At 38.8% G+C, this 26535-nt stretch overlaps 1 protein-coding gene across 1 annotated transcript in view; it reads right to left on the bottom strand.

Moving 5' to 3' along the window:
- The window catches only part of TENM1 (teneurin transmembrane protein 1), a 774924-nt gene extending 749716 nt beyond the window's left edge, over nt 1–25208 (bottom strand). The window contains exon 1 of the mRNA XM_064713345.1: nt 25124–25208. The gene's annotated coding sequence lies outside the window, so the exon portion shown is untranslated. The remainder of the gene's footprint in view (nt 1–25123) is intronic.
- Nucleotides 25209–26535: the final 1327 nt, after the last annotated feature.

The raw sequence follows: 26535 nt of genomic DNA, 5'->3' as shown, positions 1-26535 counted from the left end.
AGATTCCACAAGTTTCAATAGCAATACTTTACAGGTAAACAAATACTGTCAAGCACCTACTTGAGAGTACCATTGGTTCTTCACCTTCTCCACACAGTTTTGTTTTCATTATTTCCCTTACTATTAAGAGCACCTCCAGTCCTGCATCAAAATTTTCTTTTCAGAGAAAAAGTTGACTCCCATCAGCCCTCTCTTTCCTCCTCACTGCAACCCAAGAATAATCACACATTCAAGAACAAGTTGACTCTGCTACTAAGTATGAACAATAGTCTAAGAAAAGTTTCTCTTTCCAGAGCAAAGTTAAATGTCAGTGGATGAGCCTAAATAAAATATAAGTAGGTTGAAAAGCTGTGATTTGTTCTGTGTTTTCATAAGTTTTAGCTCAGAGAAGAATTCAGCAATTCTTTCTAATTTTGTAATAATGATTATTCTTGTATATCCACCAGGTAATGTTTACAGGCACTTGCCAAACACAACTTCTTTATTTTACACAGCAGGACAAACAAAGACCGATATCACCAACTTCCATTAGCTCCTATTAGACCAGTCAGAGGTAGAAATGGGTTTGTTTCCAAGCCATCACCTTCTCTCTAACCTCATGGCCTCGTTCAATGGGAAGCACTATTCAAAGCTTAAGGACAAGGAGGCATTAATGCAGCAACACAGCAGCTCTATTTGCAGTAGTAATTTTTTTCTATAAAAGAGTATTACTGCTCTCCTAGTTGTGAGGTATATACGCTGGGTTAAAATTTTTGGGGGGCCTACTGTGAAAACTACAAATAGCTCTAGGGCATATTGCATATTTCAAGAGATTTTATTGTATAGATGTACTGTAGAAAAATGGATTTTTGAGTTCATGGGAGGTAAACTGTGGACAATATAATCAAGATCAACCCAAATACAGAGTGTGGGTTAAGACCATGAGCTATTTACCAAGATCCAAGTGATAAATGTACTTTCTCTGAATGTGAAAATTACTGTTCTTGCAGTTTTTCCCTCTTACAAGGCAGTGTGAGAAATTCCAGGTTCAATACTTGTATGTCAGCCACACTCAGCATCTAAGAAAACCTTCTAATTTCAGTGTTCTGGGAATTAATGAAAGAAATATTATGATAACTAGAGGTGGACAACCAGATTTTGGTGACAGAGGGACTCAATAGAAGAGATGAACCTCTGTTTGTTCTGCTGATATAATTGAACTAACTTAATGTCAATACCAAGAATATAGTTTTGCATAATCCCAAATGCAATGAGGTTTTCTTAGTCTGAAGAGGTTTTTCTTTAGGAAGTTCTCAGTTTTGTCCTGGCTTCAGCTAAGAGCTTACAGCCCCACTGGGTAAAAAAAAAAAAAAAAAAAAAAAGAAGAAAAAAAAAAGAATCTAGGCTAGTTTTTTCTTGCAGTGAGTCATAAAATAAAACTAAGATGGAAGAATTATTAGTTTCCACCCTGCTCCCTGCTCTACTTGCTGCCTATGTAGAATTGTTCCCTATGGCACAGTATGTAGTGTTTCATCCAGACTTATTTTAAGTGTTCAGCTCAATTTCAGCCATGAAACGGCAGCTAACGAATAATCTCCTTTGGTTTATTTTTATCACATTCTCAAGTATGCATTAAAATTAGCATAATTGATGGTGTAATTAAAGATGTCAGCACAGCCCTGAATACAGAGTTTGCTAGTTTACTTCTACTCTTAGGATATTTTCCTGAAAGCTTTCTGCCAACATCACACTGGATTATTTTAAAGACATTTTTAATTCCTGAATTACTGCTCAGGAGATCACAACATGTTTTAAAAGCTTTTAGAATTACAGTCATATGAATGAAGACCAGGTAAGGACACAATTCCACCTGCTCCCATTCCATCTCTCCATTTCTGATATAAAACCAATTCAGTGAGGAAGGTAGAGCCTCCCTGTGCTTCTTTTGTAAAAATTGATCTGTACTAACAGAATGGGAGCACAAGCACCTCAACAGGCACAGCAATTTCCAATTGCCTACGCAGGTGTCAAAGTTTAAGCACCTACAGCTAAGAAAACATTTCTCTTGAAGCTGTGAAGGAGCTCACAGGCTCACTACAGCTCTGAACAGAGTGGCAGCCTTACACTTCCTTTTCACATATGCCCTGGGTCATAAAGATTCCAGGCACCAGCACTGAAATTCAACTTGAGCTGTTAAAATGACCAGGGGAATGAGGGAAGGAAGAATAGTCCTACCTGCCATATCACTGAGGGGGTTTTCCTTTCATTTATGTCCTGATGAGCCCAGAGTGACAAATACCCTGCTTCAAAGATGACAATAGTTGCAATAACCTTCCTCATAGCTTACTGTTTATTACATTAGCAGTATAATTAAGGGCAGTGCTCATTTCACAGTCAACTTTTGGATCATGCAGAACTTTTGGTTGAACCTAATCTCATGCACTGGGTGTTCTTGCACTCTCATGTATTCAGTATGAAATGTTCTTGTGCTGTCCCATTGTAAACAGATACTTGCTGCCCTCAGAGGTGGCACATTCATGGAGCAGATTGCTAACTCATCTATGAACATTATGAAGAGATAGCATGCTTTTAAACCTGACAATTAGTGCCTTTTTTTCCTACTAAGGCACTATTTCCTATTGTCCCCTTCCCATTGTACCAGAAACCCCCCATAGCTGTTAGTACTAGCTCCACTGATGTGCCAGAATTCAGAAGGCTCAAGGAAAAAGTGGATTTTGAAAACAAAAAATGGTTTAGAGGAATACTGCCGCAAATTATTTTCTTGCAGATCTCCTGCTGAGTATTATGCAGCTCCACAATGAATGGCCTGTTCCCAAGTTATGAAGGAGCCAGCCAAACTTTTCACAGTTGTTCGTAAGTTCAGTTAGAGAAGTTTTCCCTTTTCCTCAAATTAAACAGAAAGCAAATAGTAAAAATGTCAGAATAAAGTATAAAACAATCTCTCATTTCTGTAAACAGCCAACTAAAGCAAAGGTGGAGCTGGGAATACCTGAGAGCATGAAGCATGTGTCCCAGATTGAGGAGCCATTGGCTATGAAGCGAGCTCAGAGCTGCCCCTCATTTGGTGCACAGCAGAGCTGCAGGATCTCATGTGCTTGAAGAGAACCACACTGGGATTTTAATCAAGGGTGATGCACAGAATGATGCAGTGGCAAAGAAGAGATCTTGAATATCCATACAGACATGTATGACAGTTATAATAACGCTTAATGAGAACTAATGGAATGCTTCCATCTCTTTAAGCTCTTTATTCAATGAAAGATCCTCTGTAAGTCAAAACTCTTGACTTCTATGAAGCAGAAAAAGAATTTTTGAATCTATGCAGGTCTTTCTCAGGCCTGAGTTTATGACTGTGCAGTCAAAAGTCTTGAAGATTAACTGATGTTTGAATATAATTTTTACAAATAGTAAAAATGCAGTATGTTACCTTGTCTTGGTTTCTGATATGTAAACCAAGCAAAAAAAAAATCTATTTTTGCCTGTTATTTGGCACAATTCCATTATAATTTTCCATTTCATTCTTTCAAATGCTCCTTTGCTGCATTTCAGCTACCTTATAGATCTCCTCTCACTCAGCTTCCTTTTCATGAATCCATTGCAAAAGATACTTTACCTGTCTTATACTTCAAAATACTTTTGTTTCAAAAAAAGATGAAAGAGGATAAAAACCATCAGAAGTAAGTCTTGATAAAAAGGCAGACTTTGAAGCTCTGATACAAATACAGCACAATGCTTTCTAACAGATTTTTAATTTAAACTCTCACATTAAAACAGAATAATTACTAGGCCCAGTGGCAATGCAGGATAATACGTAGCTAATATGTGGCTTCCTTCCCTGCTTCTGGTACTTTAATGACATTTCAGCTATATAATGGTTCTGGCAGCTGCCCCCTCTAAAGAGCTTTCTGAAAGCAGAACCAGCCTATACAGAACGGGACTGATCAAGCATTGCAAGTTGTTTTAAGAAGGACACTTCAGAAAAACATGTTTGGGCTGCATTTGAATAAAATTCAATAGGTACTTCTTAAGTGTCTAAGTAGACAAAATTACCCAGAAGTTCTTAAAGATCAGGAAACATAGTGCAAAAAATACTCCCACCAGCATGTCTTCATATAAGAGCAAAGCCCTTTTGGCAGCCATGTCATCACCTAACAAAGATACAGTGTCTAAATGTAATTTGTTGGCAGTAGTTATTAGGAAAACATGACATCTGTCTTGGTAACAAGACTTAAGAACGTAGGCCATGGAGGTCATGAGTTTTTAATAGAACTCAAAAGTAATTACAAATTTACTTTGGTTACATTGGATTGCTTTGGAATTAAAGCAATAATTATTTCACAGGTAAGGTTGTATTTCCAAATGAATTACAAACACTACAAACAAGTAGCTAAGTCATTTGGCATAAAAGATACCCCAAAAAACCTAAAAACATCACATGGGGAATGGGAACACAGACCCCAAGGAGACTATGACATCCTAAACTGCAACCTCCACTATGGACCATTAACCTCAGTAAACCAAATGACTGCATGCTTAAATTGACTCTGAATCACAGAGACTTGGAGTCCAACTGATTAGGAATTCATAAATTATAACACAGTTAACCAATAAGGGTGGCTTTACCTCTTTGGCAGAGTTGTAAAGAGCTGCATCTAATTTCAACAGCCATGGGTACCTATCATGTTAGTTCAGTTTAATTCGTTGTACTTCTGACTCACAAGATAAATAGGTCTTTCATTTTAAAATATCAATCCTACTTATTTCTTACTACTTTTTAAAAATATAAATGTATTTTGAAATAGACATTCTCAAAAATCTTTATTGCTAATATAATCAAATTAGATTTAGCATTTCAAGTGTGGCAATACCAGCAAGTCTGAGTAGACAAGTGTGTAGGCATATAAATAAGTTTATTCCATCTTCAATGAAAATAGAAAGTGTGAAATGAACTGGATTAAGAGTCAAACTGAAGTATAACTACTTCATCTACAATTTCTCTACAGTTATATGTATAGTCAAGACTCTTAATTCATGCGTGCAATTATAGTTGGCAAATACCTAGTGTAAGCCAATATTCTGTGCAACTATCTTTCCATCTGCAATTCTGGAAGGAAACTAGGAAAAATGCCTGAGAATAATATCTACAAGTTGGAGGTTATGGCACTGAATAACAAGAATGACAAAGTGAAAGCACAGAAAATCTGATTGAGTGACAACCCCTGACAAAACTTTGGAAGAAGAAAGGGATGCGTAAGCAAGCAGACAAGAAAAAGCAGAAGTATTCCTAATCACTTCCACTATGTATAAACTGATTAATGCTTAAAAATAACCAGCACGCTGTCATCTCACACTTCCAAATACAACTCCTCAAAGCAGCTTCTAATGTGTGCTTCTGACAGCCATGAATCAAAGAGATCTGCTATTTGGCATGAAAATCTAGAAACCAAATTGTACACTGCCAGCATAAATGTACCAAAAGTAGCGGGAGTTTGAAGGCAATATGTCAAGTTGTCCACACAGTCCTCTAGACTGAATATTTTGTCAAGATGTGTGCCACACAGATAACAGGAAAATAGTTTAAAGGAATATAGTCCTTCTAGTGAAATACTTCAGTATAATTACAAATCAGTTATCCATTCCTATGGATTACCCACTGCTATAGCACACCTTAAATGGACAGATACTTCAACTTATTTTTTAACCTCCATAGTAGGTCAATGCCCTACCCATCAATTTTACTCTTCCTTCCAGATAAATGAGGCAATGACCCTATTAACTGTTTCCTTGAGCAGCTCAGTGATGGCACAGTGCTCGCTTTGCAGAGCATGCTACAAATACAGTAATGATATGGCCTGACAAGCTGCTTGACTGCATATTATTTAATGCTCACAGGGCCACTAAGTGTGCAGTGGAATTTGTGCTCATAAGATAAACTAGGCAGCATTGGCCATTGTTTCATTCAGTGGCTGGAATTCTCAAGAGAAGATTACCTAAATCATCTCCGAGTTGATGGGCCAGCAGTGTGGGCAGAGGAGAAAAGGACAAAAGCAGAGAGGACGCCTGGGAAAATGCAGAGACAGACCAGCCTTGAGTCAGACACCTCAGGTAAATTCTGAAATCCAGTTTATTTGAGAGAGGCATTCTGGGGTGCTTCTGAAGTTCTGAGACACTACCAGGAAAAGTTGGAAAAAAATTAATATGCTAAGTTTATGAGTATCACATACTCAGCTCATCATGTACAACACTACAGGAGTCAAAATTGGCAATATTCCTTATTCATTACTATGCTTCAGTCAACTTTCAAGTCAATTTAGAAGAGTTGAGGTGCATTCATCCTAGCTCTATTGTTAAAAAAAAAAAAAAATGACATTATTGCTTGACACTTGTCATTTTTCCACCACATCACTATAATCAGAATTGTACATTCATTGTGCATACATACACACCCTGGGTGGGCACTGTCAGTTCAACAGCTTGAGGCTGTTGGTACAGAGGGCTGAAAGGAAATACACTGGTCTTTAGCAGCATCTACCAGAGCTTCACAGTGCTGTCAGGGATAAAACACATTAAGTACCTGTCTGAAAAAAACAATCTTTATTTGCACCATTTGGTAGCTTCACCTTTTGCCATTCTGAGGGAAGATTTTTTTTCCCCCTTTTTAAACAACAACTATGATGATCCTGAAATAACAACAGCAACAAAAATAATTTGGGTACTATGCCTGGGATGTTTGCCTTAAACTAAGCAACAGATGTGGAAAACCCCAGGATTGGTTCCATGAGTTGATAACTGCTGCTTAGAGAAGTCAGAAAGAGCAGATAATATGGATAACAGAAAAGTGAAGAACTGTTGCTCCCTAGTGCCTAAAGAAAGTAATCCCTTGACGACAGAGCTGAGCGTTACTGTAAAGAAAAACAATTAGGTGATCCATGTATCTCGAGCATTTAAGTGTAAGCAACACGATATGTTTTGTGGTATTCTTAACATTTTGCTCCAAGATAAGTATTTCAGAAACACTGACCTATACAAAATAGAAATAGCTTCCCAATTCAATCATGCTTCAACCATCTTGCAAATAATTCATAGATAATAGAAGGTAGTAAAGGCAGCTGTCAGAAGCTGGATTGCTGTATCTGTGTTGTGTGTGTGTATTACAGTGTTTACAAAGAATGGATTAAATTTAGGTGATACTGCATTTGAATTTAGTATTTATATTATGAATTAACATGAAATTTTAATGCATGGACTGCTTTATATGTATTTTCATTCATGTATCAAGGAGTACAAGTGCAGAAAATAGTACATTTATCCATTCTTAAGGCATTAAGAACATAATCGCCTTGTGATTGTAAGCTGTTTTGTTCTATTTTATTTATTATTTGACATAGTACTTTGGTTTTGTAGATTGGGCTACAGCATTTGCTGGTAGAAGATGAACCCTGACATAATTTTAACTAGGCTTTTACTGCTGTTGTAGTCAGTGCTCTGTTTATTGTCCAAACTATGAAAATTACAGTACATCTTCAACTAAAATTACTCTTTATTTCTCCAAGTCCATTAAATGTTACTCTAAAATTACCTTATTTTAAATGTAGTGCCTCTGTAGGGTGCTTCCAAAGTCCTTTTAAACCATTAGTGAATCATTTAACATTTCATCAAGCTATTTGGTATATTTTTACACATTTCAAACAAGACCTCCTGTGCTTGACCACAGTAAACAGGACAGTGACGGTGCTGTGAGAACCTCATACCAAGGCCCAGCCAAAATGGGTTGCTGCATTTATTTAACACTCCAACATTGCACACAACTTTCTCACTATTTGTTGTGCACAGACCACAGTGCCACAGGAGTCGGGACATGTTCGCTCCATGCCATGGGTGCTGTCCATACAGTAGTAACATCCATACGTGCACAGGAGTCAGGACATGTTGTTCTGCAGGGGCAGACTCATCAGTGCCACGGGAGTCAGGACGTGTCCAGCCTCACAGTGCCACGGGAATCAGGACATGTCCAGCCTCACAGTGCCACAGGAGTCAGGACATGTCCAGCCTCACAGTGCCACAGGAGTCAGGACATGTCCAGCCTCACAGTGCCACAGGAGTCAGGACATGTCCAGCCTCTCTGGCCTCCTCCTGAGCAGAGGGGCAGCCAAAGGGCCCTCCACTCACACAGATTTGAGATCGAGCACTTAGAGCAGGGAGCTGAAGTGGGAGAAGGTCAAGGTGCCCAGCCTCCCAAAGAGGGGAGGAGAGGGAAAGCTGTCGGCCCTGCTGAGCACAGCGTCTCTCCCCAGCCACCCTCTGGATCCACTGCGCACTGAGAGCAGACTGAATCTGCAGCTGCACCCCACAGCTACACCCTGCAAGCTTTGGCTCCCCAGAGAATTGCAAATGATCTGCCCCACAGCAGTGTGGCTGCACCGTGCAGGGTTTCCCATTCAAACCCTTGCTGCTGTGCTGGGTTTGACCTTGGCAGCATTTGAGAGGCTCCTGCTCCTGACAGCCAGTGCTGGCCTGTTGTATCCCACAATAATGAGCTCCACCTTAACAGAGCCGGGATCGATTTCCCTGCCAGTTGTCAGCCCTTACTTATTCATTTCACAGCACTACAGTAAGATCAACAGAGCTATAACCGTGCCACCCGGATCATTGAAATATGCACTGTGATATAATAAAGTGACACACTTTGCATTTAAGCAATGGCCTAGAAAAAAAAAAAAAAAAAAAAAATCCTGATAGTGCAGAAACTGTTTCTCCTCATAAGATTGATGGAAATATCACACAGGAAAAGAATAATTAGTTTTGCTCTGGTTTTATGTAAAAAGCATAATAGGCTTAAAATATTACCCATGTTTTTTGTTCGAATTGAGTTCAAAAATTAAAAAGTATGATAATTTACATATGCAAAAAAAAAATATCAGCAAGATCCTTAGAAGTTTTAATTTCTACTTTATTTTCTCTATAGAGCAAACATGCATCACATCTATGCACTATGGGTGGGTGTGACTCATTGCAATAATAGACCAATTATGAAAATGAAGGAGCATAACAATCACAAATGCAATAAAAATATTTTTAAAATCTCAAACAAAATCAACTATGAAAGGGTGGTTTGCCAATTTCAGTACTCATGTCCTTCCTAATACCATTAAACACTACTCAGTTTATATATAGAAATATCCCAAACTATTTATTTTTAGGAAGGCAAAAAATAAGGACTATTTTCATGTACTTAATTTCAAGATAGTGAAATTGTCCTTATTTAAACTAAACCATTAACTGCATTTCCTAAGCAATGCAATATTTCTGCCCACATGAAGTCTTGCCAAAACATGAAGAAAACCTGGTGCACAAATGGACAAGACAAAAGCTTTTTTACCAATTAAGCTATATTTTAATCCTGAAGTACAGCTGAAGAGTGTTTTATGTCATATCATTGCAACCTTCAAGTGAACTAAAACAAAACTGAAACTGGATACAAAATAAAGGCAGAAGTGGAAATAAAATACAGTCAAAACTAGAGAATTGGAAGCTAGGGTATTTATGTCGCCCAAGCTCAGGGGTTTGTCATCAGGGACTCATCTTCCAACACCTCACACAAACAGTGAAAACTGTGCAGGAGAACAAATAGAGAATGTGGCTTTGAAGTGTGACCAGCACAGAGGATGTACAAAGAGTTCAGCAGAGACAGGGATGATGGAGATGTTATCACACTCAAAATGTCATTTAGTGCTAGGTTCTGAAAGGCAGGGGTGACAGCTGCCTGGGAAAGACAGGGGGGCTGGAATTAATGAAACGCAGATGAGATCAACAGTGGTGCCTTTTGACACACTGGTCTTTTGTAGGTAGAGCATGTGAAGGCCTCTCTGAAATGCAGACCTCTCCCGTGCAAATGTGGAGAGATTAACATCTTTAGAACTGCCAAAAGCAGAGTGGGAGAAAATGAAGAGTCATGAAGTTATCACACAGATTCATTAACCAACTGATTGGTGCTTTCCTGTTGCTGCTGTCATGAAAGAGGACAGGAAGACAGATTCACATTTATCTTGAACACCTCATAGCAGCAGTTCTCAGGGAAAGTACATAATCTTCTCTCTGAAAGGTCTCTAACACTAACGTATTTTCAATATAGCACATGCTAGCTGTAGAAAGAGCAACTTTTATCAAATACAAACTTACTAAGAAAACTTTGCATTTCCCATGGTGTTTGTGTTATTGCCATTCTGACCATAATTACAAATGCTAGAAGTCCAACCACTAAAGACATAGATATTAACAACAGGACCTAAAACCACAGCAAATATTAAACAAAAAAAAGTGCCCTTTGGTTTTCAATTTAAAAAACCCAACCAAACAGTAAATGGTGGCAAAGTAATACAAGCCTAGAAGATTAAGGCATACTTTATATCATTTACTTACTGACAAAATCATCATCATTAACCAAAAACTAATTATACCAACATTTTACACCGGAAATGACTGCAAATCACTAAGATAAACATCAAAGAGTACTGAAGAATTCCTGAAGCTAAACTGAGTATTCTAAAAGAATAGAACATTGGTACAAAGACCCAGCCTTTACCAGCGAATCATTTACACAGTGTTCTGGGCAAGCCTTCGTATATCACAAGCCTTTGCAGAGTATGCTTCAGAAAGGAAGTATTTGTATTTTCTATCTTTTTACCTTCATAAAGTTTGAGTTCTCTATACAGAACAGCCTTAAAATCTTTCCAATAGCACAAAGCATGAGATTTTACAGCTAGCACAAAAATAGGCTCGTTAAAACGCCAACAGAGATACTACAGTTACACTGCTATCTACTGGTAGATTTCTTCTCTCTGAGTTGTAGGAATCTACACAGGCACATTAAGAAAAGTGGTTATTGATAAGAGCCTGTCATTTTTTCCTGCATAGACTTTGACATTTAAAAAACTACCAAAATCTGAGTACTATCAGTAGATATACTTTTTATATGGCAAGATTACTCAGAGCCTCCAATTAACTGCAGGGTGGTATCTTACTGCATAGAAATACATAAAGAAGTGGTTCTTTTCAAATAGCTTAAAATCTAAACAGACAGTTGACACAAGAAGCCGGAAGACAAGATGGGAAGAGTCTACTGTAGACAATTAAATATACACAGAAACATATGTGAAAATACTAAACACATATGGAGAATGCTTACTAGAGTTAAGAAATGAAAAAAAAGGGCTCAATGAGAAACAAAGAGAAATAAAGCTGAGAATTGCTGCTCTCCTCCCTGCCACCACCAACGTGCTATTCTGATTCATTTTCTCTCCAAGGTGAGTCAGTGTGGCAGGAGCAGATGCCACAAATGCTGCTGTAGTAAGAGCACTAACTGTGACAGAGGAAAGGAGCAAACAGTGGGGTTCAGGGTGCAATAGCAGTTTCTGCAGCAAGAATTGCCCTCTTTCCCTCTTCAGGGCAGCCCCAGACCTTGGTTTGCATGAGAGCATGAAAGAAACTGCCAGAGATTACATTAAACTTTGGTGCTACAGCTCACTGTTGTTACAACCCTGCAAGCACTCAACTGCAGTACAGCAGTAAGAATCACATGATGGGAGTTTTGGCTTTGTCTGGTGCAGGGCCAGGAGTTGGACTCAATGGTCCTTGTGGATTCCTTCCAACTCAGAATGTTTTATGATTCTATAATAAGAGCAGCACTCCAAGTTATGAATAAATGGCCTGATGCACAGTGCTGCTGAACAGAGATAACAAAGTGTTTGACACTTTCAGTAATAAGCCATGTGCTCTAAGAGGGTCAAGGAAAGTTCTCTTTGAAAAGCCCAAGAACACCTGGCTGCTGTCAGGATGTTTGTTCTCACCTTTTCTGCATTCATCTCCATTCTGCATTGTGTTCTCATCAGCAAGTTCACGTACCTTAACAAAAAATGCAAGAAGTTGGCTCTACTGAATGTATTTTTAATGCGTCTGAAAAGATTCAAAGTAACTATAAGGTATATTGGCACTTAGCTGCAGTTGGAGTAATCACTGGCTTTATCTCTTTGCCTGCAGTTCTGTAGCATGAGTGTTCAGCACCAGCAGCTCCTGGAGTCTGGTGTGAACCCAACACAGATGTTTTCCACTACTTAATCTGTGACTGTGACCAATGTCTCCCAACAGGAGCCTGTTCTAGCTCCAGAAAGACTGAAGGCAATGCAAAGTGAGACTGGCACAGCTTTATATTATGCAGTGCTCTCAACAAAACTTCCAAACCATGTCTTTGAACTTAATTTTTTTCCATGTTCACAATAACTGTGGCTTATAAAACTGTCACATTTTAACACAACTATTGTATTCTTCACACCTGCAGCTAAAGTAATTACTTCAAAAAGCACAGGTTAAGACCCGTGTCTCTCTGAAGTAAGACAGCTTATCCTAAATCAATTCAAGCAATACTCCTTGAGATAAATTTATGTGAAAGTTTGTCAGCTGTGTGATTCAAGAAGTGAAATTCTTTATGAAGCATAGGCAGAGATTTTTGAATGCTCTGAGAAGAGGTGACGGATATGAAGAGTCATTTCTATTACTTCAGTCTTCATGTAATCATGCATTTTTCTGATAGCAAATGTGCTAGAAGTACATATCTCCTAATCAATCCATCGCAGTGCTTCATTTTTCTACATCATGCATTCTCCACATTATGCTATAAAAAGTTGAGTTTTCAAGCTTCAAGGAATATCTGAATTTGCAGTTTAAAATGGGTATCTAATATTTCTCCGAAAACTCACAATATCTCTTACTTGCTACCTCTTTTTAGGTATTAAAACTGCCAACAAAATCAAGTCTATCCTGGCAATACCTGTGTTCTGAGAGCACACTTAGGGGTGTAGGGGTTGGTTCTGTATCAGCCTTTGATTCTGTGGCAGAGATATATTATTTCACCTTCTGAGGACGATGGATTAGTTACTTTTCACTGAAGCAGGAATTGTCTAATCATCACAGGAGCTGACTAGCTTATAAATTATGTAGAGTATTTCTCTGACTTCCATTTTGAAAAGAATATATACAGTCAACATAAGAACAAATTTTCAAGGAGCAAAATGGAACATTATTTTGGAACAGGACTATTTCTTGTTAAAAGCTACTTCATGATCACCTTCAAACACAGTCTAAAAGAAAACATCTCGGCTTCTCATCACTGCCTAAGTGCTCCCCATTAACTAGGTACAACCAGTAGTTCAGCAAAAAAATCAAAAGATAAACAGGTGTTGATATTGAAGGTAAATCCAACAAAAACTCAAGTTAGAGGGAAGAAAAAAAAAGATTCTGTACATGACATGGTGGTTCTAGGAATTCCCTCCCAGCAATTCTACTTTGTGCCAATAAAGCTGCAATTTGAGCCCACAATTACCATTTGACAGCATTTGAGGAACTTCAGTTATTATCTCCTCTCAGAGCTGCTCCAGTACCCTCAGGCACTGTAGAATTTCTCAACTGATTTCACTGTAGAATTTCTACTGCTATAGCCTGTAAGTGTGCACACAGGGGGATCAGATACATGGAGAATTCTACAAGAAAAAGAATTGGGTTCTCCCAAGGTGACTGAGCTTGCAGGGATGTTGGTCCCAATATGAAAACTTGGGAAGGAATAGGATAATTTTACAAGAGTTCAGTGGAGTCAGGAGTTTGTCCTTCAGGGCTCCTGTCCTGGCTGCACTCCTGGGCACCTTTGCTCACTCCAGTGGCACAACACTCCTGTAAGAAGGTCTATCAGCTGTGGAAAGGTTCATCTATCCTGCGAGACTATCCTGGAGAGATGGCTGCTCCCAACCCAGATTACCCTTGGATGTGAAGCCATCATGGAAAAACTGGAAATGGCTACAAAAAGATCATACCTCTGGGGTGGCAAAACAGCCAGTGCAGACCAGGCTTTGGGCTGCAGGACCTTCAGGCTGGGTTTAAAGACAGCCTGAAACATGAGTGGATGATTTGAGCCTCCTTCAATGCAGCAATAGCACTGGACGCCTCTCAGGAGGAGACTGACAGACACTTTCAGCTATACAACATTTAGCTCTACTACAAACTTTGCAGTAAAAAATTAAAATTTATGTGACTTGACTTGTGGCAATTCTTTTCAGCCTAAATAAATAGTTAAAAGGGATAATTTGCCATGCATATGTTGGTCTTGCTTTTATTAATATTTCTGCTCCTCTTCCCTGTTTTTCATTGCCGACCTTTCTGTCTTCATGGTTTTTCTCTTCATCCTAGTCTCTGTTGTGTTTGTCACACATTTTTCACTCTTTCCCTTTTCTCCAAAATAGCTCTCTATGGCCTTACTGAATGGACTGCAAAGGAAGCAGTTCCTCCTGATTGATGCACACTGATTTCCCACACCAGAGAGGAGATGTTGTTTTTCAAAGTCCCAGTTCAGCTCAGCAAGGAAGAAGTGGCTAATGCCAAGAACAGCAAAAAAATATTGTCAGCTCATTATGAGGGGAAAAAAAAAGCAAAATAAAAGCAAAACACCCAACACCTGCAAAGCTAGAATTTCTGATCAGCAGGATGGCAGAGATGGTAATTTTATGGGAGTTCATTAATACTATTAAGGCAAATTCTCAAGGAAAAACTGTTTGCATGACAGGAGTTCAAGCCTTTCTTTTCTCTATTTGTGATCAGCATGGGGTCCAGTCAGATCTAAGCCACTGGGATTTACAAAAATGAGATTAAAAGTAGATTGGAATGCAATATTTCAGTGGAGGAAATATCCAGGTAGGTATTTGCAGGATGTGTCCTTACAGAGAGAAAAGAAAGAGAATATGTCAGTGAGGATAAGCTGCATTATCAATGCCATTATAGCACTGTGGCTCTTCCCAGTCTGACAACACCATTCTGGCAGTTTATGACATAGGCTGATTTCTTCCATTTCCAATATGATCCAAATAAACAGAGGTTGAACCACACATGAACCCAGCAGTATCTGAATTATAGAACTTATTTCAATATTGGCTTTTCCTTATAAATGCTTGGAAGCACTGGAAATTATTGTTCCCTTGCTCCCTTCAGTCACTAGCAGGCAGGCTCGATTTTCTCCTTTAAGACAAAAGGATCTTAGTTCAAAGGCTGGTAGTTTGTGGGGGGGCTTGATCACCATTAAAATTGGGTCCAAAATATCACACCTCTGAGAGCTGGACACACTTATTTCCAACTTAAATATAGTTATATAATTTTTCCTAATTTATTGCTCAACTTCTGATAAATTTGTCTGGTTGGACTAAGCGCAACAAAGTCTCTCAGACTCTTTTTGTAAGACTTCCCATTCTCCTGAACATCCAAGTTGCATTTCAGCTGGTGCATTTCTTTGCATCAGTTCCAGCTTGAATTCACCTTCATTAAAATCAGAAAAAGAAAATGATTACAAATATCCCACAATATTGTTTCTGCAGGACCTAGTTCAGGTGTTTGTTATTTCCTTTGCTAACACAAATATCTCCCCCAGCACAGTGTAAGATTGTATTTGCCCTATTCATTGATGTTTTGCACTGATGACTTGCAGTCATTCTATGACTTTCTCCTCTTCTGTCATTTCCAATTAACAAGCTCCTAGCTTATAACAGAATTGTATTGTTTTTGTGCATGATCTTGCACTTTGTCCTATTGAATTTCATTCAGATAGTATTACTGTAGTCCTCAAGGTCATTTTACTCTTCCAGTATGGAATTCTGAACTCCCCCTGTGACAGGGCCCACAAACATTTTGGGCTTCAGAAAAATTGTTTTTGCTAATTTATATTTTCAAGGAAATCACTAAATTTTTAAAACAAGGTATACTGGGAGCATTTATTGAGGGATTGACTTGTAGCCCCACTACCTGACATAACCTCCGTGTGTCCCTGGCAGATTACAATAATGGATATTGTCACTGCAATGACTTTGAAGTACTTGAAGCAAAATTCCAGAATATTTTTGTCTTTTTCTCTGAAATACAGCCAGAGTATTCAGAGACATCCAGGCACTCTAGTTATCCATGGTATCAGGTTTTTTAGGCATCTTTCACATTCCTGACTATCCCCATACAGCACATGGCCTAAACAAAATTCATTGTATTTAAAACTTCACAGCACTGCAGTTGTGACATCACTACACTAAACAGTACCTATACCTGGAGATGTCCCAGATGACTGAACATATTTACTGGATATAGAGCAACTACTTCATTTATCATGAAAAAGTTACCACAAAGAAAACCATATCTCTCTAAAGGCAAGTCTAACCATTATCAATTTGTGGCACTGGAAACTTCCTCAAGTTCAGAGAAAAACATATGTGTGTGCTAGGTCCAGGACACTGGAAAATTGAAATATAAACTTGAGTGATGAACAAACCAATGCTAGCCCCAAGAAAATGAAATTCTTGGCCTATCTATGATGATCAATCTGCTTGTGCTACAAAGAAATCTATTTTTTAGAGTTTTTTCCTCCTGCTTTTGGGTTTTCCATCTCAAAGGTTTGAATGATGACCTCTCTTGAAAATAACTGCTTTCATAGTATTTTACCAGACAGTTTAGAAATACTTAAACAATGCAGTTGCTGCACATCAGGACCTCAGAAACATTGGCCACACCCCCAGCAATAGTCAAAGAAAGAATGAAGAGTGGGGAAGGATCCTTTTACTCCTTAACTGAAGCACAGAAACTGCATGTCAGTTTTGTCCTTGGGTTTACTTAGGCAGCAAAACAATTCTTGAATTTCAGAAGTCCATTTCTATCCTGCAGGAAAATATTAGTGAAACTTTCTGCTGTTACACTAAATACTGCATTTGGGAACAGGTATTCTAATGTGCTGCATAGCAAAAATCCAGCACCTTTTGAGAATCCTTTCATCCTGTCCCTTCTGCCTCTCAGCATCCTTCTTCTTCTAGAAACACACAACATTTTACTTGGGTGCCACTTCAGTCTGCCTTCTGACCATGTGTAATTATGTGAGGCCAGAGGACACATCTGCACCGTTCTTCCCCTGTAACCTGCAGAGATCACCTTGCCAAGGTACAGGAGATAACCCATGCAGACCTTTGCTCCAATTCCTAACACCTCTTTTCTTAAATGTTACAGAACTTTTAACAATGTCAGTTTCTCAGCACATGGCATTCACTGGTCTCTATCCTCATATACTGTGCCACTGCTCAAAATGGAAATGCAGCTCCAAAACATTCCAAAATAATTAGGCAAACTTCATGAACTTCAAGAGTGTAATTAATTGATAGTGAAGTGGGAAAATTGGAGGTTTTCCAAGAGCCTCCTGGAGCACTCACCTGAGTCTAATAAGCAAAACCCTTCCAGTGTCACATCAAACTCTAAACACATCCATTCCAAAGACTGTAATGAGAACACAGTTTCTGAAAATCAAAATAGTCTTAAAATTAAGGACAGAGTTTTTTATAATTTTTAATTTCTTCCTCTGGCTTTGTTACATTTTTCATTACATAATTGGAAGAATTGCCTCGAAGCAATTTTATGAGACCTACAAAAGCTCATTTTTACCTCTCTGCAGAATACCATATATTTAGATTTTTAATAATTAAGCCTTACAGCTCCCTGACATATTGTCTCATAGAATTTCAGAGAGGAAAGTCACACAGAGAAAAAGATTATTCAAATTTACTACAGAAAGAGAAACAAACTCTCAGAGTGCATGTCCTATTGTAATTCTCTTCAAAACTGCCAGCAGTTATGGCAGTAAAAAATTTTGAGTGTCTTGGGCTACTCAAGCTAATTCCTGTCAACTCATTCCCTTGGTTTTAAACATGAGCAAATGAAGAAAAAAATGGAAGAGGAAAAAGAATCAAACACAGGCTTAAGTGACAGGGACTGTTCTTTATCTCCTCAGATATAAACAAGTGTCCTGAGCAAGACAGGTTTTGTCACTAGCCCCATGACTAGCCAAAGTTCCAGAATTCTATGGAAGCAAATTGCATGTGGAGCAGAACTGTGGATAAGCATCTAAAGACAGAAGAGAATACATGTTTATTTGCAAAACAACATGGGAAGGTCTCCTGTGGTGTCATCCTTGGTTCAGAGATCCAAATCCCTTTTGCATGAATCAGGAAATTTCAGCATCATACCAAATGGATATTAAGAAAGACCATGTTATGCAAGGACACAGCATGTAAAGAAGACATTCTTCCATTGCTGTGATTTATTCTTCACCTCCCACCTAACATTGGTCTCTGTACAGTACCTGTACAGAGACCAGTGGCAGACTGCAGACCCTTCTTTAAGTCTTCAAATTTTCTTTTAAAAATGGCAGAGCCTTCTTTAAATCTACAAATTCAAAACGTGAAGTGTATTGGGGCCACTGAAGTGCCATTTGAAGGGAAAAGTACAAATAATTACTTTTTAAATAACACCCTAAAAGCTCAGTGTCTTCTTATGAATGAAGACAAATGCTCAGCTGCCAGGAAGCCCTGGCTGTTTGCACTGCAGCCCACACCAGGAAGGGAATGCAGCTCTGGAATGCTCTGTCTGGGGACAGGATATGGACATGGACCTCAGAGTTGGGGATCTCTCACTTTTAGGCTACCTTGTAAGGAGCTTCTTAGGAAACCCACCTGAGAATGGGGACAATTTTGCTGTTAACAGAGAAAGACTCAAGTGCAGCTGTTCTGTCTGGCTGCAGAGGCTCCCAGTGGTGAATGCCAGGCTGGAGCCCCAACACAGCTGGTAATTCAGCTTTGAGCAGCTGACCTTTGGTTTCTGTTGCTGTAAAATCACAGTGAACTGTTTGGGTGCAATGTCAGTGCAACATGTAATTCATCTGTCATTCTGCCTGAATTATGCTCCCTTACAAAAAATGTTGAACTTAGATGATAAATTGATATTAATATACCAAAGAACAATTAATTTCAAGTATTTGAGTATTTAAAGGCCACAATTCATTTGAAACAGGGTTCTTATTTCCTTACCTCTATATGCTGTATAATGTCTATTCTCTCTGATTTTTAGGTCTACAGATAAAGTATTAATAAGGCAAAATTAGTTTTATTCTATGCAAACCATTTTTCTGTTTTAGTGCCCTACACAAGTATTCTTTCATCCTGGCAATAGAACACAGAATCCTGTCATTCATTTCTGCTGACTTAAAGATCCATTTTATTGTGTGGTGATTTGCTGTTAAATCTGGCAGGTGTTTTTTTGGCAAATGTAAATAAAGGTACAGCCAGTCTGGAACACTGGGGTATGCCTCACATTCAACAAAGCACTCATGTCAGAAGCTTGATGGATATATTTTATACCAGGAAAACCTTTTTCAATTAAATACCTGTCATTTTAAGAAAGGACATCACAAAATAAACAAGTTGTCTCTAAGAACAACTGTTTTACCTTTACTCCTTCTCTTGAATGATGTCTGTCTTCTCCAAGAGATTTGTACCAGTCTGAAAAAACTGAAGTGAAAAGAAAAAAGCACAGAAGGAAACTACACCCAACAGCATGGCCACTTCACAAAAGTAATTTCTTTCTCAGAATTTGTGTTGCTTTCTTCTGCTTCCTTACAGGTACCTTCAAATTGCTGCACATTGTGCTGGGTAGGGTGCTGAACATAGAGATCCTCCTTCTCTCCACCTCCCATAATTTCCACAATAAGTTGCTTTATCCAAAGAGGTACTTCAGAGATGCATTTATTGTACCAAACTAATGCACCATAATATAACAAAAATTGCACTCCCATCTTTCTGCCTCCCTTGCAGCTCTACAATAAGTAACCTTAATCCTGACAAATTTTACCAGCTGTCAACCCTGGCACTGCCTGGTTGCTTAAAATAAATGTAAAAACAAGAGCTTTTGAACTGTAAAAAGAGTGATTAATTTTTCATAGAATGGCTTGGGTCAGAAGGGACTTCGAAGATGATCTGATTCCAATCCCCCTTGCCATGAGCAGGGACACCTTCCACTAGACCAGGAGCCCCATCCAACCTGGCCTTTAACACTTCCATGGATGGGGCATTCACAACTACTCTGGGCAACCTGTTCCTGTGCCTCATCACACTGACAGGGAAGCAATTCTTCCTGACATCTCATCTAAATCTGCCCTAACAATTTGAAGCCATTGCCCCTTCCCTTATCACTCCATTCCTGTATAAAGAAGTCCCTCTCCAGCTCTCTTGTATCCCCATTAGGCACGGGAAGGCTGCAATGAGATATCCCTGGACCCTTCTGTTCTTCAGGCTGAACAAGTCCAACTTTCCCACCATGTGTTAGAGGAGAGCTGCTCCAGACCCCTGAGCATCTTGGTGCCCCCTGGGGACCCAGTCCAGCAGGTCCCTGTCCTTCTCAGGGTCCATCCCCCCCCAGCACCAACCACTCCTCACTGCTCAGTGTCACTGCCAAACCTGCTGAGGCTGAATTGTACAAATCCTTGCATAATATTTCCTTTTGGATTGTAAAAATAGCATCATTTTCTGTTCTAGGTAAGATTCAGACTAAGAATCATGTAAGCCAATGTCCGTGTTGGTCTTTTTATTCTAAATTACTCAGATTACATATTTAACTTGAACTTTTAAGAGGTTTCTTTTTGTTTTTTCCTGCCAGTATTGTATGTGGGGCTCATTAAACACTGACCTAAATCCATCTCCCTACATTTCATTGTAGCATGGCAGATTTTGTGATGGTTCTAATCAGGCTTAGTAGAGCTGCCCACCTCAATTCCATTAAGGAAAAGTCAACACATGCACACTTGCACCCTAAGCTAGTGGTGATTCCTGGATCAAGCAAGCAAAGCCCACAGAGATAAAACAGCTGTCCTACTTTATAAAAGATATAATTTTATATCTAACCTGCTTCTTTCCTTTTATTTTTCTGACCCCCAAAAAGTTTAACAATGAAATAGAATACAACATTAAATAAAGCCAGAATTTTAAACAAACTCATCAAAATAGCAGTTTTTAAGCTTCCAGTTTATTTTCTGTGTCTCTCACTATTCAGTTTTGCTTTCCATTTTAAACTCTAAATGAGGCTGAGGATATCAAGAAGGCAAAAACACGACAAGCTATTTTTTCCAATTCTGCTTATTCTACAAATGACCTTTATCAGAACTTCCTTGTGCTAAACACTGCTGCTAGGACTGATTGAATCAGATCAGGGCTGTTATAATTTCATTTAGGAAAAAAAACCGTTTTACATAATCAGATACCTATTTTGTTTAAAATTATTATTTAAACATAAGTACTGCATTAAGTGTTTTTTTAAAAACAGCAATAAATTCTCAGGCAAAAAATAACACATTTTTCACATTCTGCCAGAAGTGTAACCTTATAGATATGATAAATACAGCTCCAACATCACAGCCTTTCCACATAGCATCAAAAGGCACTAGCAGAGAATAAATTATTTAATGATTCCTTAGCTGATAAAAAAAGTCTAGGGCAGATAAAGTTATATAACACAAAACCCACAGTCAGAGCAAATGCATAGATCAGAATATGTTGTTACTGTAGTTAACAGTCAGTTTGTCAGAACATTAATGGTCCAACAACCCACAAACCAACAGTTAATTGCTAGTAATGATTGGCTTCTTGGGGATTATTACTTAAATAAATCTTAAAAGTTGTGTGCTGTTAAGTAACTGACAATTTTCTTAAAGTTGGCAGTGAAGTCCAATGGTTAGTTAGTGTAGTCAGCCTTGCCATTAATCCTGATCCCCTGAGTCCAGCCATTAATTCTAATCCCTTGCACACGTCGAAAGCAAAGTACAAAAGTCCCTGATTGTCTTCAACTATTCATTTGGAAAAATGTTACCCAATATCTTGACAGTGGAAAAAGAAAAATTTAGCCTCGTAGTCTTGTTCATGCTCACAGTAGAAGGAAGACAAGCCTGAGTGCTGACATGTCTGCTCAGCCTAATTGCCACCTGTGAGGTTGTTTGGAAATCCTCATGTATAAATTTGTAGTCATCACACATTACTGGGACTGTGTGTTTAGTGTTTTGCTTCCAAAAATACCAGGAAGTTATTAAAATTAACTAAAGCTAGATGAAAAGATAATGGCCACTCTGGGGACCCACAGTAATACAGAATTATATCAACACACAGAGTGTCATACATTGCATTTGATAGTCCCTTTACTGACATCAGACTCTCAGCTCAGGCCAATTATTTGATACAATAAAATGTCAAAAAGCACCAAGAAACATCAATTAGCTGTAGAGAGGGACTTTTCCTTTCATACATCAAGAGACAAGACCCTTGCAACAAACCTGAAACTCTGTCATGTGATTTCCACAGGCACTAGGAGTCCAAGCTTTCCATCTTAAAAGAGCAGTTCTGGGAACTGATAGAGAGATTTGGTCAAAGCCACCAAGGTAAAGGAGTATCCACACATTACAATATGACAATGCAATGTCAGCTAAGTGTGATACCTCTGGAAGTCAGATTTGCCTGGTTTTATATTTTAAAAAAGCTACACAGAACCAATTGCACCATTTCTGCTGAGAAATCATAAGATTTCTAGGACAGTAAATCCAGTCCACTTTTAGATACACAGACATTATGGATTTGCTATCAGTGACTCCTGAGCTTCTGAAGGGCCTTGTCAAAGGTAACAGGTTCCCCCAGAGACAGGCCCATCCCATATTCCCACTAAGCTCTCTGCAGTAAGGAGAATCTCTTCCAGGGTAGAGATGAAGCATAAAGATTTCTGTTATCTGTTTTATAGTTTAAAACATGATTTATAGTCATGAAGAAAATAACATTACTTCAGCAGGTTTTTAGTAGGGTAAACAACAGGTAATAAGAAATCATTAAAGCCAAGTTCATAAGCTACAAGGAGAACTGGAGTCACAAAAAAGCAAATCTTCATAAAGCACTACTAGTGCAAGTGAGGATAATCCAGAAAAATTCCTGTCTGCAATATGTTCCCAAATAGGCAGCTGCCAACACCTGTATTAATGAGTAAACTGAGGTTTACTCATAAAAATGAAGTGACCTGCAAGCAATACCAAGGTAAGAAACCTTTAGATTACAATGCACAGTCCCTGTGATTCCCTCTCAGAGAAACCTACAAGGTGTGACACTGCATTAATAAATAATAAGCCATTTCAATCCAAAATTTAAGGCCTGAGTCAATTAATAATATACTTTTTAGGATTTTTTGAGAATTCTACATATCCCTAGGGTGAGCATTTGAACTGGAGCTTAAAAAAATACCCCCAAACAAATAAAAACAAACAAAAAGAAAAAACCATAAATCCCAAACCCACCAACTGTAATTCACCTGAAATGTTCCTGAAAATCTGAATTTTATGAGTCTCTACTGAAATACATTGATGTGTTCAACTTATTACCTCCTTTTCCTCTTCAAGGTAATGATTCACTTCAGTTTTACATCAACCTGTTAAAACAACCTGAAGGGCGTGAGTATAATTTTCATCATCTCAAATTTCATATATCAAGAGAAATTAAAGGAGTCAAGACATCACTTTCCCATTCTATTTTCTTTCCCATCTAAGTTGCTAATTGAACTGGTACTTTCCAAGTGTGAATTTTCTGAAGCATTGAATTTCTCAGAACAGATAAAACAGAGGGTAAAACTGTTCTCACCTACTGCCAGATCCTCTAACCAGTGCTGGTCGCTGACTACATCTCACCTCTATTTCACAGCTGTAATTTTCAAAGCTATTTCTTTTGTACCTTCTTAGCTTTTATAGCTATCAGATACAATTCTCATTTTCTAAGAATTGTTTTTTTCATTATGCTCATCAGAAAGAAAAGGCTACGGATTTAGACATCCTCAATAGTTTTTCCTACAGATAAGAGTCACAAGATACCTTTAAACAAAATATATGGAGCTATTTCTGCATAGAGCAATTACATACAAGAAAAGGTTGTGTGGCTATTGAGAAAGCTATGCTATTATCAGTATTTATTTTTATTACAGAAGTGGTACCTAAGCTCTGACTATTTTGAACATTATTTTCAGGTATTTTTGCAAGCAACAGAATCCTTAGGCATGGTATACTTCCTGATGCCACTGCTTACACATTAAAAATACGTAGAGATATTTATCCTTAAGAATTCCTGGTCTGGGCAATTCTGGCCTGATGTGTAGAAGAAAATGTCAAAGATTGCAAAAGTTTGCCTCAGACTCCCTTAGCTACTCAGAAAACAACGTACACTGGTGCCACAGTGAAAGTCTGAGTCTCACAGACACCACGGTGATCCTCACAGGACTGACTCCTAACCCCAGAACTCATGGAACTGCTGCTCCTGTTTTTAATAAATTTATTAAGTCCCATCCCTGTCACAATACACACAGTAGAGGTGGAAGAGATGTCACCTAACCGTTCATTCCTGCGAGCGAACACAAATAAAAGCACAAGGAGGAAAACACTGCACAACAGGGTCACAAAGGGCAATGCCAGCTTTCACCTCCTCCTCGCTCTGCCCTCTGTGCTGTAGTACCAAGGCAGGAGAAATGAGCATTTGTGACCTGGGGCTCCATCCCACCCCAGCCCTCAGACACCTCAGGAGGTGCCTGTGTTCCCACAGGCTTGCAGCAGGCAGCCCTGTAAAGCGAATATCGTAACCACTCACTACAATATCACATCAATTATTTGTTAGCAGCAATGCTAACCTGCCACAAGACAGCTGCCTCGGGAAAGTTTAGGAAAGTCTTAATAAAATATGCATAAGTAACTATGAAAATATAGTAGATAACTGTCAAAATAACTTTGAATACAGCAAAGCATATCTGCTGACTTTCCAACACAAAAAGAATTTATGGTAATAAGTTTTGGAAAGTAATACAGCCGTGTTGCTAAAAATGCAGAGCAGCTGCTTCAGTTATTATAAAATGGCTAATTTTTACTCATTTGTGACATGGTTTTGTAGATGGGTAACAGCTGCAGTTTCACCCAGCTGCATCCTGATGCTAAACGCACACTTTAAGCCATCAGATGAAAGTATAGATTGCTTTACTTTACAGCACTAAGTACCAGTGCCTTTCTAAGAAATACCCTGAAGGTCATTGGCAATTAAAGCTCCCCAAGGTCTCTTTCACTCGGGGAATGGTGACTGGCAGACACAAGGTCTCCACAAGTCAGACACTGTATAGCAACATAGCAAGTAGTAAGTGAGCTGCATGGATTTAAAAGGATGTTGAAAGGGCTTCCTACCTGGTACAAGTTGCTACTCCCCCTCAGAGCCTGGAACCCTAGATGCTGGCTCTTCTCCTTAATTGCTGAGGTAACACGAATTTCTCTAGTAAGAAGTGGGGAGAGGAAAAAAAAAAAAAAAAGAAAAAAGAAAGAAAGGTTCTATTGGCTGCCGCCTCCTTCTTAGAAAGGTTACTTCAAATGCCTCTCTCGCTCCCTATTTATTTTCTCTGCCTCCCAGAAGAGCAGTTTGGAGGGAGAGTAACGGAGTGTTTATCCTGGCTCTGAGGATGCACGCGTGTGCGATAACTGCCTGCTCCCTGCAGTACAGCCGGCATGATGTGATGTGCATACTAAAGCAGTTTGCATTAGGCAAGGCTTAGCAGAGCCAGCTTCCAGTCTCCACCTTCTACAGCACACAACCAGCCTGCTGCCCTGGAAAGAGTGGGGCTGGAATGACAGGGCTATAGGGCTCTGCTTAGGGCATAAATGCATTTTCTTTGAAGATAGTCTTTAAGGAAAAGGTGATATTTTATGTATACCCTCACCTATGAGAGCACAGCAGCAGCTATAAGTGAAAATGCAATACAGTCATACAAATGTGCAAAAATTCCCTGTTGTTTGCTGTCATATGACAGATGATACTAAAAGCAAAAACTAATGAGACATCTCCAGTTAGGAAACATTTATCTGCTGCCATCTATCAAACAAGCAAAGGCGTAAATAAATAAATAACACCCCGAAGAACAGAGCGGCTTAAATGTCTACAGGCTCAAAGATAAATGCGTGATATTTATACACTTTAGTCATGACTGAACAACAGATACATTATGAACAAGAATTAGCTCTAAAGTACTACATTTATCATAAATCTGAATAAATATTAGAGAAGGGCTCAAGCTGTAAAGCCCTGATTTGGATTTTGAACACTCCACAGCTCAGGAGTGCCTCAATCTGGGGATTTGGCTCTAACCTCTCTGTCCATATTAGCTGCTCATGCACACACTTACAGAAGTACACAAAATAAATAAGACTATACATGATTATATGAAAAATCCCTTTGCTTGCCCAGGTATGAGTACAGTAGTAATGGCTACTCTGTCAGCTGCTTATAATTTTTCTTTTTTTTAAATTCAGGGATTTAGTTCTTAGTTACAAAGCATATTTCCAAACTCCACATACAGTTGGAGTACTGTGCAACTTTATAAACTAAAAGGGCATCCTTTCTGGATGATCCCCTTAGGAGCATCAGGATTCACCAGGGTCATGTTTCTTCCTTTGGGCTACACCAGGCCTGACCAACCTAGAGGTAGGGAACTTTGCCTGAATTCTCTGTGTATTCAGAGTAATTTTATAGCCATATATTCTTTGCTCTATATTCAACTGTTCTACAATTAATTTTTCTCCCTCCATGCTGTTTATCTCTCTGGCAT

This window comes from Zonotrichia leucophrys, chromosome 4A, assembly GCF_028769735.1.
Source record: "Zonotrichia leucophrys gambelii isolate GWCS_2022_RI chromosome 4A, RI_Zleu_2.0, whole genome shotgun sequence".
Classification (NCBI taxonomy): domain Eukaryota; kingdom Metazoa; phylum Chordata; class Aves; order Passeriformes; family Passerellidae; genus Zonotrichia; species Zonotrichia leucophrys.
Note: the sequence above shows the minus strand (reverse complement) of the source record. Positions and strands in the feature narration are given on the sequence as shown.